We start from the raw sequence: 12,278 nt of genomic DNA on the forward strand, positions 1-12,278 counted from the left end.
TTCTCAGCACCATAATAAACATTGTCTGAGACATACCTGCAGCCAAACCCACTGTCACCTGAAATGATCCACTGGCCAGGAAGTGGAGCACTGACAGCACCTGTACTGTAGGAGGTATTGCAGTAGGACTACGAAGAACAGGAATGAGATCTGTCTCCAATTGTGCACACAGTTTAATGATTGTCGCCCTGTTTAGATGATAGGTGAGAATTATATGGCGTTCCTCCTTTGTAGCCAAGTCAACTAGGTGTCTGTACACAGGTGCATTCCTCCTCTTCCGCAGTGGTTGGTTTCTAACAAGACCAAACATCACAAGTGTGAGAAAGCATGAAGGATTTGAACACACAATATTACAGTAAATAGAGCTAATGGACTTCTAATACTATCCAATATTAATATATTGTCATACTACTTAACAGTTGTAGTCTAAGTAGCAAGACATTATTTGCATTATTACATTTTCAATGTTCGTCAACCACTCTTATTCAAGCAGTGCACTGGTATGAGCACTAATATTGTAAGGCAGATATCTGCCACCAAATGTACAATGTTAACATGTAGGAATTGCCTTGGTGTGTACAATAAGTACCTATGACGCACATATCATTGACTACAATGACAACAATCTTCAGAAAATGGCATCCACTTGTCCTGCATGCAGAAGACAGGTGGCAGTGAACTCACTCCACCGGTGCTAGTCGTCATGGCGGAGGGCGGTCAGAACCGCTGTGCAACTCCTCATTGGCTAACATTGATGTCTATGGAGAGCAGGGGCCAATGATGATCACCGCCGGCGGTGACGGTGATTACCGGCACGGACGTGACCGCCATTTTCAGAAGCCCATTTCACTTGACTCCTGACTCTCACCCTATCAAGACCTCCACTGCGTGAGCTGCTGTGTCCTGTGTCTGAAAGCCACAATGGCCCGTACTACAGGGATAAGGCCCCAGCCTTCACATCCAAAGAACTCGAGAAGCTTGTGGATGGGGTCCTACCCTTGAATGGACAGTTGTATGGGGCTCTAGGTCAACAGGTGAGCACCATTTTGGTATATTAGATGCAACATGGCTGCATGTTGATGAATGTGTGTGCATGCAGTGTGTCCTTTAGGGAGTATTGTCTGGTGCATGCAAAATGTACACAGAGGTACGAGTGATGTGTATGATGATTGTGAGATCAATACAGTGTGAAGTCCATTACTGTAACTGACTGAAGTGTGTAGTTAATGGTGTCCTTCTGTCTGTGTTTCCTATGCAGGTCAGTGCCCATCAGAAGAAAGGGTTATGGCGTGCCATCGCCAAGGACGTGTGGACCCTGGGGGTCCATAGCCAGCAGAGCACCCACTGCAGAAAGCAGTGGGAGGACCTGAGACGCTGGACCCGAAAGACTGCAGAGGCACAGCTGGGGACATCCTCCAGACGAGGGAGGGGTGCCCGTCGGACCCTGACCCCCCCTAATTGCCTGCATACTGGCAGTGGCCAACCCAGAGTTGGATGGGCGCTTGAGGGCAGCACAGCAGCCACAAGGAGGTGAGTACTAACAGTGCTGATTTGTTTCCTTATGACTGGCATGGCCTTTGGATACCAAGGTAATAGTTAGTGTATGCCTCAGTATGCCATTGTTGGTAATTGTATAGTTCTGCATTGCTGTGGTAAGTAGTGTGTACAATAGGTATTAGTTATTTGCTGGGATTTCTACATAAGTGAGGGCCTACATCCTGACTCTCCAGTGATACTCTGATGTTCACTCTGTAAGTGGTATGTCCTGGCAATTGCAAGTTGTTCAGAAACTGTAACAGAGTAAGTGAACTCTCAGTTCAACAGGCAGACATGGATTAGTGAGTCTTAATAGGTGTGCAGATTTCAAAGTACAGGGTCGCTTATGGAGGATGGTAGCTTCTTCAAATTTCATGTTCAGCTGTTGTTCCCAGGCAATGGTGTGGTCTTGTGGTTGTCACTGTTTAATGTAAATTATCAGTGAGTCATTATGATGTGTATGCCATTTGTGCTGTTATTGCTGTAATTGACCCTGTGCTCCCTTTTTTTCTCCCCCACCGTCCCTCCTTTTCTTCTTCTGTCCTTATGTGCATTAGCATCATCTGGTGAAGGAGCAGGGGCACCGAAGAGTGGGGGAGCTGCAGCCCATTGGACCCAGGGGGCAGTGTCCACCGATGCCAAGGGGACCAGTGGATTGGAGGGCAAGGGGAGCACCACGGGGGAGACAAGAGCTGCTACAACGGACTCTGATTCCTCCTCCGATGGGAGCTCCCTGATGGTGGCGGACCCCCTCTGAGACCACCCCAGCAACATCATCTTCCACCACCCCACGATCCAGCTCTGTCCTCCCAGTAGCCCCCCACCGAGTTGCCCACTCACCCAGGAGGGTGGGCGTTTCCTTCACCGCAGGCGCCGCAGACACCGCAGCCCCTGCCCCAGTCAACGCTGCTGCCCTCACTGAGGAGGCTATTGACCTCCTGAGGTCCATCTCTGTAGGGCAGTCAACTACAGTGAATGCCATCCAAGGGCTGGCATCCCAGATGAAGCAATGCAATGCCTACCTGGTGGGCATCCACGTTGGCTTGGCTGGCCTACAGAGATCGTTTCAGGCTCTGGCCTCATCTTTGACGGCAGTCAGTGTTCCTGGTCCTTCCGTCTCCCCTCCAACTACTTGTACCCAGTCCCAGACCCCTCTCAGACCACCCATCCCAAGCATACAATCAGACGAGCATGCACCCAAAAAAACAGACAGGACTCACAAAGACAAGCACAAGCACCACAGATCACACCACAAGCATACACACAGCCAACACACAGAAGCACACACACAACAGCCACTGCCTCCGCTGTCTTTCCCTCCACCTCCTCCCTCACATTCACATCAGCACTCACACCTGCAAACACTGCATCCTGAGTCCCAGATCTTGCCACCTGTTCAGCCTTGCCCACAGTCACCACAACAGCAGATACGCAGACTAGCACCCCATTCGCCACATGTGCAGTCACCACCACCACCATCACAACAACATGCAGCACACCAACCTTACTTGCAGACACAACCCCAATATACATTCACACGACTTGTTTGTCCTCTACCTCCCTCTCTTCCCCCTCCCAAAACACATAAACGTCCCCACTCAGACTCTCAACAGTCATCCACCTCACACAAGCACACATTGCATGCACCTCCAACCAAGTCCAGCACACCTACACATCCTACAACCACTCTCTCTACCTCCACTCCCAAACCTTCTTCCACAGTCCGCCCCACTGTGCCTAAAAAGATTTTCCTTGCCCGCTTTGACCTCTTCCCTTGTCCTGACCCACCCTAAACGTCAGGTTTCTCTCCCCCAGTCCAGGCCCTCCAGCTCCCAGGCCTCCCATGGCCCACGTAGTGTTTCTGATGTCCCTCCCCCGCAAACAAAACTCCCTCTACGGAGCACAAGGTAGTCACTCCCACCCCCACTCCAGACACACTCCCCGCCCTTAAACCAAAAACAAAAACCCCACCTCCTCCCAAACCAAAGTCCAAGGACCCTCCCTTCCAAAAATAATCCCCCACCACTTCCCCACCCCCTGCCCCTGAGGTGCCTGCCTCCCACATGGATGTCCCTGCCCAGGGGAGTCATTTAGGCTGTCGGGAATCAAGTTGGGCCTATTTGCCGGCCATTCATGCTCTGTGCATTTGTATGGACATTTGGACTGGCCAATGGCCCTTATCGTTTTTTTTATTTCTGACCTATTTTCAAAGCAATACCCAGCTCTATACAATGGTTAACTCACAGGTATTTGTCCTGCCTTTCTTTTCTTATGGCTTATGTAATTGTTGTATCTTACAGCGGATTGTTCTCCGTGTGTGGTATGTGTGTAAGGTGTGTGTTGTGTGAGTGTTGGGTGAGCATGTCTGTAGTTTATGTGTAGTAGTGTGTTTGTGGATGTGTGTGTGTGTGTGTATCGGGATGGGTGTTTGTTTGGAGGTGTATGTATGCTCGCTGTCTGTGGTGGGTGGGTGTTGCATGTGGGAGTGTCACTCTCCCCTCCCTCCTTTGTATGCTAGGCAGATGTATTCACAGTTGTCTTCTTCGTTGACATCGCTGCTCCTGAACTTCCATTGCGTCATACAGCATCAGGAAGACTTCCAGTTCGGGTTCCATGGCAGTCGCGGACTCCTCTGTGTCCCTGGAGGTGAGTGTCTCCTTTTTTAGGGCTAGTTTCTGCCAGGCTTTTCATGGCGGTGGTCCTGCCCCAGAAATCCTGGCGGTGCTTAGTCGTAATATGGTGGGCGGTGAATGGTCTTCCACCGGCCTGAAGATGACAACCGCCCTAGCCGGAGGCCGGACCGCGGTGGCAGTTCTGGCGGGTCACTGGCTGTATGCGGGTGGGATCACCGCCGTACTCATAATATGGCGGTCTTCTCCGCCAGCCTGGTGCCGCTACAACCACCACCACCGGTCTGGTAGTTAGCTGACCGCCAAAGTCATAATGAGGGCCTAAAAGTCTTACTACCGAGAAAACAATTGAAATGTTGATTTTACACAAAGTACCTGGTTTGCGTCCACAATAAAGTCCCACGGGTGAGCGTGCATTGGAAAAGTCAGCGATGCATCCATTTCTTATTCACAAGTGAGGCCGTGCATAATTTTTTCTCCAGTCGGGTCGGCAATGCCTCGTTTTTCTCCCCTGCTAGAGAGCGATGAGTCAATTTCCAAAAGGGGCACATTGGATCCGCGCAAGCTCACGATGACTTTGATGCCCAAGGGCGATGTGTGAGAAATCCAGTCTCACAGTGTAAGAAAACCACGCTGCGTGGGGTTTGCGTCATTATCAGCAGCTGCAAGCAGGTGTTGCGTCGTTTCTCCAGTCGGGATGCATCGATCTCCCAGCCGCGATGCAGGTGGAGCGTCAATTTCTGCAGCGAAGCCGGTGGCATGTCCTTTATCAGCCGTGTTGCAGATGGTGCGTTGAAAATTTCCCTGCACTGTGTTCTGTGTGTGTATTTCAGTCCTTGTTCTGCCAACTTCACCTTTCCAGGGTCCAGGGGCTGGATAGGGCACCACTTGGTAGGGCACAAGTCTCAGCAGAGAGTCCAGGTGCTGGTAGAGGAAGTCTTTGATGGCCCTGAGGCTTCAAAACAGAAGGCAAGCTCAGTTCAGGCCCTTGGAGATTCTTCTCAAGCAGGAATGCACAACAAAGTCCAGTCTTTGTCCCCTTTCACAGGCAGAAGCAGCAACTGCAGGATAGCCCAACAAAGCACAGGCAGGGGCAGCACTTCTCTCTTCAGCTCTTCTCCGTGGGAGAGTTACAGAATGGTTAAAGCATAAAAATGCCTACTTTCTAAAAGTGGCATTTTCAAACTAACAATCTAGAAACCAATTTCACTAACATATGTATTTTCAAATTGTGAGTTCAGAGACCCCAAACTCCATATTTCTATCTGCTCTCAAAAGGAAACTGCACTTTAAGGATATTTAAAGGCATCCCCCATGTTAACCTATGAGAGAGATAGGCCTTGCAACAGTGAAAACCAAATTTAGCGGTATTTCACTGTTAGGACATGTAAAACCACTCAAGTACATGTCCTGCCTTTATCATACACTGCACCCTGCCCATGGGGCTACCTTGGACCTACCATAGGGGTGCCCTACATGTATGAAAAGGGAAGGTTTGGGCCTGGCAAGTGGGTACACTTGCCAGGTCGAATTGGCAGTTTAAAACTGCACACACAGACACTGCAGTGCCAGGTCTGAGACATGTTTACAGGGCTACTCACTTGGGTAGCACAACCAGTGCCGCAAGCCCACTAGTAGCATTTGATTTACAGGCCCTGAGCACCTCTAGTGCACTTTACTAGGAACATACTTGCAAAGCAAATATGCCAGTCATGGAAAAGACAATTACACATCCACTTTACACAGGAACACTTGCACTTTAGCACTGGCCAGCAGTGGTAAAATGTCCAGAGTACCAAAACAGCAAAAACAGAGTCCAGAACACAGTTAAAACATGGGCAGCAGAGGTGAAAAAGAAAAGGGACACCACGCCAAGGATACCAGGTCTAACAATTAGTATGCAGGAGATTAGTTGTTTGTTACGCTTGTATGCATAGCACTGCACTAATCACAGCGAACGGACGGTAATTTCTTCTTTTATGCTACTACACCCATAATGTTCACTCTTCTGGAGACTAGTAATTGTTTCTGGTGTTTGTTCAAATCATATTACAAAAAGAATTGTGTGAAATGTTAGGATCCGCTTTCATTTGGTGCATTATTTTCACACGATTATCCGGTTTCTCATTTTGTGCTACTTTACATCACTTTTAGCAGGTCTGGTTTACCATTCATACCTTGGTGTGTTTGCTCCATATCACAGACCCTGTGCATGCGTTGTCGGGTATTACACAATATGAAAATTACCTCTTTTGCTCCAGACAATAAAGTAATTATCCCTCCCTGGAAGCTACAAAGTGCTCACAAAGTTTAAGGGGTGTACTCCTTCTGACAATCATTATTTCCCACCTGAAATCGCCGACATAGAACTGCCTGCTGTCCATGAGATAACCTAGTGCAGGCTATGATTGCCATCAAATGTTGGGGTCAGAGACGCCCCTGAAGCCTTCGTGAACCCTCGGGCTCGCTGCACAACCCCCCTCCTTAAGCAATGGCACTGTTCAAGAGTGGCAGGGTTGGTGATGTCATTCTGAAGCTGTTGGAAAAAGAGGAGATCTTCCTGGGACAGTTTGAATTCACAATAAGAAAGGGGTGCTCAGTGCTGTGGTGTCCCTGAGCTTATCGACTGACTATAGGGTGCAGACTTTGGAACTTCAAGAGGTGGCCGCTCGATCTGACAGTGCCTTTTTTGGGACTGCCTCTCAGTATAGCGCTGAGCGTACTAAGGGAGCATCCAGCCATGCAGAGGAGTTGCTCTCTGTCTTTTCATCAGCCATTTTATTACAGGGTATGACGAGTAGCCTGAAAGAATCCTCACTGCTCAACTGATGTTCTATACATTTGTTTGTTACCACATTTAACTGTATTACTCGGACAATATCAACACAAACAATTACAAATTAAGCTAGCCAGGCGGTGCACATGCAGAATCTAATTGTTAAGCATGGCTCAATTAGAGGTGGGCAGAACTCATCAGAATATTGCAGAGTTTTTATGTAAATCTGCAGAATTCCCTAGAGTAAAACTCTACATGTTCTGCCAAACCCTAGTTGTGGCCATGGTGCGCTTTTGGACCCTTTCCTGTTGCAAGTACTAGGCCTACCAAAACAATTGAGGGATAATTTTTATTAGAAGATCTGAGGCAATGCTGGGTGGTAAGAAAGTTGTGGCTCCCTACAGATTCCAGAAGTTTTCCTCACAGAACTGTCAGGAAAACTTTTGTTTTAGCCAAAGTTGGAGGTTTGAAAGGCTTCTGAGTAAAACAAACCTGGTGAAAGCCACACAGATCACACCACCCTGGATTCTACCATGGGTCTAGATATAAGAAATGTGCAGGCTTTCTAGGTTTCCATGGTTGCCAGCTAAGCCAGAACCCAAAATCCACAGCTACCCCATTGCAAAAAAAGGATCAGTTTTCAGGTGAATGTGAAGTGTTCATGTTTCGTTCTTGACCTTTTCCTGTCGCTGGAACCTGGCCTACCCACTCAAGTGAGATATCATTTTTATTGGGAGACTTGCAGAAATACGCTATGGTAGAAAAGTTGAGGCTCCCTGCAGATTCCAGATGTTTTCCAGGGTGGCCAACATAAGTCATGTCACCCTGGACTCCTCCGGCTGTCTAGTTTAAAAAAATGTTCAGGTTTGGTAGATTTCCCTATGAAAAAGCTGAGCTACGGACCAAACTCCATAGCTACCCACATTGCACTCAATTTTTATTGGAAAAATGGTGATATTTATGTTGCATTTTGTGCTATTTCCTGTTATGGGCACTTGGCCAACCCATGGCCTATCCACACAAGTGACTTACCATTTTTATTGAAATACTTGGGTGAACGCAGGACAGTAGCAATTTTGGGGCTCCCCGCAGACTCCAGAAGCATTCCTCACAGAAAAGTTAGGAAAATGTGTGTTTTTACCCAACGTTTGAGCTTTGCAAGGGGTCCTGAGTGCAAAAACCTGGTGAGAGCCACATATGTTATTCTACTCTGGTTTCCCCAAGGTGTCTAGTTTTCAGAAATGTCTGGGTATGTTAGGTTTTCCTGAGTGGCAGCTGAACTAGGGCCCAAATTCACAGTTACACATGTTGCACAAGTGCCTTATGTAGTATTTGTACTTCTACGTTTTTGCAAGGGCTACATGCAGGGACAGGAACAAATTATGCAGCAAGGATGACTAAATCATGCAGGAACAAAAGGCAAATTGTGACATAATGTGGCACATTTTGTGATATTATTACTTCATTATTTTGTCATTGTTACACATATTGCTATTGTCTGGGGAAAGGTTTCACCTCAGCAGGACTATTGTGACACCCAAATAGAGAAATAAGCAACAGAAGTATGATCAGTCAAACTTTGTGAAGGGCCTTCCACTGTGCGGGAACATTTGTCACTGCATTTTTAGTTACGTTTAATCAGTTTGAGCGAAAGACAACATGTTTTTCTTAAAATCTGCAGATGATGGAATATGTGGCAAATGTTCCAAATCCATAACTATGCAGAAAATACAGCTGCCAAAAATTGCAGTGGCTTTGGCTACATGTCAAAATGTGATGTGGTAGCCATTCTGGCAAAACATAAACTCAGTGCCTTTCTGCTTTATGGAGGAAACCCCCTTTCTAGGAGCAACCTGCCCACAACAATATTATCAAAGTCATTGTTAAAGTTAAGTTACCTATGAAGTCTTAAAAGGCATGTTCCCCAATTGCTTAGCAGTTGGAAAAATAATTTCAACAGCCAGGATCTCCTATGACTCTGTTAGTGCCACGTCTTGAAACATTTATGTCATTAAAACAACATGCAAACTAAAACATGACGTACTTAGTGACACCATGGATATTTTAATAATGTTGTTGCTCTGGTTGTTGCACTTTTTGACCACACAGCTTCCCCATACCAATGGGAAGTCCTGCACGCCTAACCTGATTTGTATTTGATCACAACATGCTTGACTTGTAAAGTACTGTGGCTCAACATCTCAATTTTGCGTTTGTTTAGCAATCATTAATGTCTGTAGAGTACATTACGTAAACATTCCTGACATAGGCCCATATTTATACTTTTTGATGTCAAAAAGTATAACACCTGCTACCGCCATTCCAACGCGCCTGCCGGGCATCATATTTATGGAATTAAGGTAGCCGGCGCAGCTGCCTGTTTAGCGTCAAAATAAATTACTCTAACCGGGCAGCGGTGGCGTAGGGAAGGCTGGGGGTTGTGCGTCAAAGAATGGTGCATGTCAGGTTAGCTTGGCTGTAACCTGACTAGCGTCATTTTTTGACGCACAACCCCCATGGAAATTACTCCTGTCTTAGGAAAGACAGGAGTCATGCCCCCCCCGCCAATGGACATGGCCATTGGGCACAATGGCATGTAGAGGGGGCCCAAGTTAGGCCCCACTATGCCACTTCCACATAAATAAAAAAAAAACTTACCTCTACTTACCGTAGATGGGTCCCACCATCCATGGGTGTCCTCCAGGGGTGGGCAAGGGTGGCAGGGGGTGTCCCTGGGGGCAGGGAAGGGCACCTGTGGGCTGCTTCCATGGTCGGAGACCATGGAAATGAGCCCACAGGTCCCTTAACACCTGCCCTGACCCAGGCACTAAAAAATTACTCTAAACTGGTTTAGAGTAATTTTTTAAGGCCCTCCCCCTGCCGTGCGTCATTTTTGCATGGGAGTATAAATAAGGCGCAAACGCCTTTGAGTCATTTTTTGCCCTGGAACGCCTACCTTGCATGTCATTAACGCAAGGTAGGTTTCCACAGTAAAACAATTACTCTAACTCCATAAATTTGGCACTAGAAAATAATGTTCCAGGTATAAATATTGTTAAAAATATAAATATATGTGCGAGTTTTTGGTCAGGCATTGGCTTTTGTTAGTGAAAGCTGGGTGGTCTCCCATGGAGCTCTTTTTTTATATTTCTAACGAAAAATATGTTAAATATAGAGATCAAACTAAAATGTTAGACAACATACTAAAAGAATGTGCTTTTTGCAGTGTGAATTCAAGTATGCAGCTTACCTGACTCTCCACTTGCTGGCTGTAGTTGGTCAGGGCCCCACCGGCAAAGGATGAGCAACTTCTCAGGAGTGAAGCTGGGGGCTCTGTTGCCTGCTCCTTCGGCCACGCGTAGCACCAGCTGCAGAAAACGAGGCGGAACTATTAAGAAGGTCCGCTACACTTTACAAGTATGAGGCAAGTGACCTAATCGGCTTAAAAGCATGTGGGCAAATGTTACACAATTTCCATCAACGGAGGCTTACATAACGGACAACAGATTCCGTCGATCATAGACCACTATAACCAATGCAGGATCGTGAATGTTTGAAAAGGTGGATATGAATTGCACTTAAACCAAAATTCCTCCTAGTAAAGAGAAAGCCCGCACTCCAGCTTGAGAGTAGTTTCATTTATTCACGCAGGCAGTGTTCAACACAGGACACAATTCGGCTGTTTAATTAGCCTTTATCACATTGGCTGGAATTTTGGTTGAAGTTAAAGGCGTAGACGGTAGCGTCTTCTTAGGACCACCAGCAGTTTGGAGCACTCAGCAACGGCAATTTTGTGGATGATTTATAAACTGCATTTAGTAGTCCGTCATCCATGACTGATGTGTCGAACATCCTCCATATTTGACAGCATAGGTTACTCCAGGCAATATGGCAGGGCGGCAGCCCGTCTGTCATGTAATCTATGTCAATATTGACAGCGTTTTCAACAAGCAATATGAAAAACCATTAAAAAAATGTAAAATATTATGATCATGCGTACATGATTTTAAATGAAAAAAACTAGAATGTTCTTCATACATTAGAAATATTTGTTTTAACTAAAAATGTTTAACTATCATTTGTTACATTTGACTGATTTTTCCAAAATTGTATTACAGATTAAATATGTTTATTTATTTTGTAAAGAAATCTACATTGTAGAATAAATAGTATATGTCTTTGTATTTTGTCATGGACATTTTTTTTTAATTATTGTAACATATCCATCAAATGTGTAAATTAAGAACATTGATGTATTCCATTCATATGTTCCATATATATTTGTCAGCCACTCCGAGTATGACAGAGAAGCCTACAACTATGTACGAAACGTGTGTTCAAACCACATCTGGATCTAGAAACTATACAGTAAAAGCACCTCATAGAAAGTGCAGGATAAAATGTATCACCATTGAGGCCTTTACACAATTTCAGTCTGAAATGTTGCCATATATAAGCATTCAGATCCCACCTATTGTAAAAAATGGTGGCTGTGTTACATATTTGTGCTATTGGCTCTTTCAGAACAAAGTTAGTTACTACTATGTGATGTCGCACCAACTTTATCAGCTGCCTGCAGCCAGGTCCTGAATGTTATGCTCGTACATATGAATGACTGCATCTCATTACAAGCAGATAGTGCGACGTTGACAATATCAAGGTGAAGTTCTATTGATTAGGATGCATACCACATGTGGTTGGTACCAGATTGAACCGATATTGCACTGGTGTCATCTCAGACTGGTAACAACAATATCACAATAAGAAGCATTTTAACTCCATCAATGTGCGGGTGGGTTGTATAGCAGATCTTCACATCACCTGTGTGGGTGCAAGATTTCTAGGTTCCGCACACGAGTTTCTAGGGCTATGCAACAGCTGTATTCTACAACAGATAGTAATCCTTGCACCAAGGAGGGCCTGGCTTGTTGATAAGTGTCAAACATTAGGTTAGAGTCCATGCAACCATAATTTGACTTACATTTGCTTTTGTGATTATATTTTTGTCATGGGACTCAGCTTACCCAAGTCATACATAGCTTTTAACACCTTGGAGAAGCCCAACAACGCCAGGGAAAGTCCACTTCATTGAATCCCATGTGTGAATGAGGAGGACTGTAGAGCAGGCATTTGGGTGCCCGAAGGCCAATATAGGTGCCTAGAAGGGGCCGGAAGTTCTGCAAGATTGTTGTATTATGTTGTATGCCTGATAACATTGCTCTACAGAGAAACATTCAGTTCATCCTTGATACTGATTATCACTGGTAACCCCATGGTAATATTTGTGACATGAGCCAGCACGTTGATGGTGATGGGGAGGAAGGCACTGACCTAGG

The sequence above is a fragment of the Pleurodeles waltl genome, chromosome 4_1 (genome assembly GCF_031143425.1).
Source record: "Pleurodeles waltl isolate 20211129_DDA chromosome 4_1, aPleWal1.hap1.20221129, whole genome shotgun sequence".
In the NCBI taxonomy this organism is placed as follows: Eukaryota; Metazoa; Chordata; class Amphibia; order Caudata; family Salamandridae; genus Pleurodeles; species Pleurodeles waltl.